Source organism: Pteropus alecto, unplaced genomic scaffold, assembly GCF_000325575.1.
Source record: "Pteropus alecto unplaced genomic scaffold, ASM32557v1 scaffold24, whole genome shotgun sequence".
NCBI classification, from domain to species: domain Eukaryota; kingdom Metazoa; phylum Chordata; class Mammalia; order Chiroptera; family Pteropodidae; genus Pteropus; species Pteropus alecto.
Window position 1 is genome coordinate 13025636 of NW_006439192.1, and position 4058 is coordinate 13029693.

Below are 4058 nucleotides of genomic sequence, written 5' to 3' on the forward strand. Positions count from 1 at the left end.
TTGAAAGCACTTTTTTTCATTTAAACATTAAAAAACCAGAGAGTGGTAGTGGGAGGTAGATGGAGTTAAAGGGGTCATATAAGTGGTGACAGAAAAAACCTAACTCTGGGCGGTGAGCACACAATGCAATATATATATATATGCCTTACTGTTGAATTGTATACCTGAAACACTGGATTTCGTTAACCAATGTCACTATAATAAAAATAAATAAATTTTTTTAAAAATGAAAAAAAATTCTGTCATCTGTCATGGGCAATCATGTGAGACCACTGTTTCTGATTATCATTATGGCCCACAAAGAAGCTATAACTCAACAAATTCAAATACATCACACAAACTGCATAACCAACAAGTAGAAGTCCCTAGATTTAAACAGAAAAAAAAGAAAAAGACAGCATTGAATACATCTAGAAAAATTAAACATATACAAAATCCTGAATTCTTTAAAATGGCTGGATATAAGAAGTATAGGTGCATTTATATAATAAATGCTATTGTAAACTATCTGGTTCTTTAAAATCATGTAAATATTCTGCAAACTAATAGACTAATATATTAATATATTCATTGAAATCAGGCTGAAATACTAATATATTTCATTCTTTCAATAAATGATTAATAGGCAAATCTAAGAAATAGATTTTAAAATAGCTTGAATAATTAGTGTCCAAATCTGTCCTGAGACAGATTCATCAAAGTGAGACTTTAAAACATGACATGACTATAAAATGATCAGACAGACTGAGTTTTGAGGTGCTATCATAAATTGAAAATCAGTTTTCGTATCTTTAATATTCCTACAATGGTTAAAAATATTCATGTAAAATCAATATTTTTCAGTATTTTGTTTAGCAGTCTATCTTGAGCATGCCATCGAATATTATTTAAATAAGCAATTTATTTAAACGTTTTGGGTTGAGAATAGAAGTCTTTTCGCTCTTTAATAATATCTTGGAATGATGGTTTTAATTTACCTTAACTCTTGATTTAGGTTCTATTAGAAGAACCTAGATATTCCTGGTGAATGAAAATACACTATATTCTTCACAATATCTAAAAACAGCAATAAATTAACCCTATTTTCAATAGCAGCCCCACAGAAAAAAAACCTTGTGATTCAAAACTCATTTTATACAACTTAATATTCATATAAAAAGTCAAAGACAATCTCAGGAATTCTCTCTCCCACTTAAGCAGTTTTACAGTGAGATGATCAATAATGGGTTGAAAGGTGTGCATAACAAAATTGAATATCTGTGGGATGCACTTATATTAATAGCAAACTAAAAGTAAGGATTTCTGGTCCTTCTTAAGAGGTGATCTTTTGATAATGAAGGGTGGAAAAATGTGACTCCGAACTTCTCTTCAGCCTTTCTGCATTCCTAAACATTTCAATTCAATACTCACGAGAACACTACATAACCCTCTCTACTAACTATGTGCCTCTCCCTTCACTTCTGTCAGCTTCAAAAGTCTTTAATCCAAATTTATGACCATGCAAGAATAAATATTTAAGTACTATTTTTTCAAGACACTAAACAGAAGTTTTAAGGAATAAAGCAATTTTTGATGAGCTATCATTTGTTATTATCTTTAAGAATACCTTTATGTTTGTTTTAATAAAAATCTGTTTTAGATAACAGACTAAGAAACTGTAGCAGAGGTTGCCATGCACTCACACACTATGTTTCCTTTCCTCCAGAGCACAAATTTAGATTCCTTGAACTTAAATGAAGACCTCAAGACTGAATCTAGCCAATGTAATGCAGATATAAGTACTTTTGCCAATTCAGGGCTGAACAGAAAAGCCTCCCATCAATCCTTCTTGTTCTCTCTTCCCTTATTTACCATGTGGAAAATTGGGAGGCCTTTAGAAGACGATGGCAGTACTAGATAAAAGGAATCGGTCCTTTCCCCACGAACCTCCCCACACTTTCCTCACACTCACACTGGACTGTGACTTACAGAAGAAACACACTTTTATTGTGGAAGCCACTGAGATGTTGCTATTATTTTTTATAGCAATTAGTCTATTCTGAATAAATGAATATTATAGCAATAAAAGACCCTCGTGTCCATTCAGGTGCTCTCAATCTTGGCTGCATATTGGATTCAAGTACTTAAAAATGCCAGTGTCTGGACTACACGCTGAATCAATCGAAACTGTACCTGTATGGGTGGGCCAAATATCACAACTTCGTCAAAGCTTTCTAAGTGATTCTGATGCATACTAACTTGAGATCCACTGCTAACCATGGAGCTAAATTTACATTCATTCACGGTAAAGGTATTTACCATGTATTATCAAGTATTTTATCTATTTCATTATGGTTTATGTAAAGCCTAAAACTATCAACTTAAAACAAAGATGCATATTGAAAATCTGGAATGCTTATAGCAAAAAAGAATTCCAATAAATATTTTACAATTGCTTCCAATAAATTTGTCCTTGAATTTCAGGCAAATGTTAGCCTTCCCTTAATTAAAATAAACATTTCTTTGGTCGGAACCAAGTATTTCAAGAAAAATTTAGTTTGACCAAGGAACAACTGCCACACGCATATAAAAACGAATAATAGTTTCATGAAGTATAAGTTTACAAACATTATAGCTACCTCAATTCTACTTCAAGTCCATGAACTAATGGTTTGTTTCTCAAACAGTCATCAATCTATACTGCTGAATATTTAATCACAACACTGCCTAAGAGGTTATTTAAACACAACTTTTCCAGATGCTGTGATGCTATAGGGTAAGCAAATATTATCACATCAACCAAGTCAATTAATCTGTTCTTACGTTCAGCAGCTAATTCTAAACTATAATCAAAGCAAGTATCAATCCTATTATCCTTAATTTGTGGAGCTCCTGAGTTTTTAAAGTCAGCCTCCACGATCTGGAAGATGTGGAGGAATAAGAAGAAGAAAAAGAATTTTATCTAATCTATTGCTATTGAACAACACCAAAAAACATAAATAACTTAATCTTCAACAATGAATAATCAATATAGAGCTTTATTCTATTTGCATTATATTGATTCAAAAGCAAATAATAATAACTAGTAGTAGTAATAGTAACGCTAATATAGCCATCTGCTTTTTAATTTGTGAGTTGTACAGCTGCTCCTATGAGATTCAGTATATTGACTATTATGTTATCTGATTCAGCCTTTTGTCTTAACTATAATTAGTATTATTTCACCCAATAAAAAAATTTATAACAGCTCATTTTGAGCATCTACTAAGCCTGGGTATTGCATGAGATAATTTACATATCTCTAATCCATGCAACAAATCTCAAAACAAGTAAAATTGTCATAACTTTACAAACATTAAAAAAAAAACTATGAGGCCTCTCAGTCAGATTATCCAGATTGCCTAAATTTGTTATGACTAGAATGGGAGACTCATGATAATTTATTTAGCTCACTTTTTGAGACAGGCCTTATTATCTATCATCCATATACATAAACTCAATTTCTACTAACCGGATTATCTAGTAAATGTGTGAATTCTCTTCCTAAATAAACTTAAGTTCTTAATGTTAGCATTGAATTGGTTTGAGGGAATAATAATTATGCTGCCAAATCATACTGGGTCAAATCAAAACAGGTGTTTGAATAGGTTTCTGAAAATGTGTTTTAAAATTTGAAATAATATATAAAATATTTATGTTGGCAATAGTAACAGTGATGTGACCTCTGAAAAGGTTTATGTACATGTCACTTCCCAAGAGTTAGGGATCTTTAGGCTCTCTCTCAAACAGTACACTAGCTCCTCAGGCAGAGGTTTAATTTTTGTTTGTTAGCACATTTTGCCATTTAAAATGCATTAAATTTTTAATACAAAGTAAAATGGAACATTATTTAATGCTTAATAACTGAATAAACAAGTATTTTAATTAGCGGTCGCTTAAGAAATTCTCACTTCTCTCTCCTCTGCTGTGTTTAACTGTTGATGATTTTGTACATTGTGTGGAAGTGAAGGAAATGGAAGAAAAAAAGAAAAGAAATTAGACAATTTAAGAGAGATAAGATTATAAACAGGGTTTGGAGC

The 4058-nt window shown here is 31.6% G+C and overlaps 1 protein-coding gene and 1 pseudogene across 1 annotated transcript in view; both read right to left on the minus strand.

Moving 5' to 3' along the window:
* LOC102883485 overlaps positions 1-2301 on the minus strand; it is a 79834-nt pseudogene extending 77533 nt beyond the window's left edge.
* GPM6A (glycoprotein M6A) overlaps positions 1-4058 on the minus strand; it is a 246269-nt gene that overhangs the window by 224135 nt on the left and 18076 nt on the right. The window lies entirely within an intron of this gene.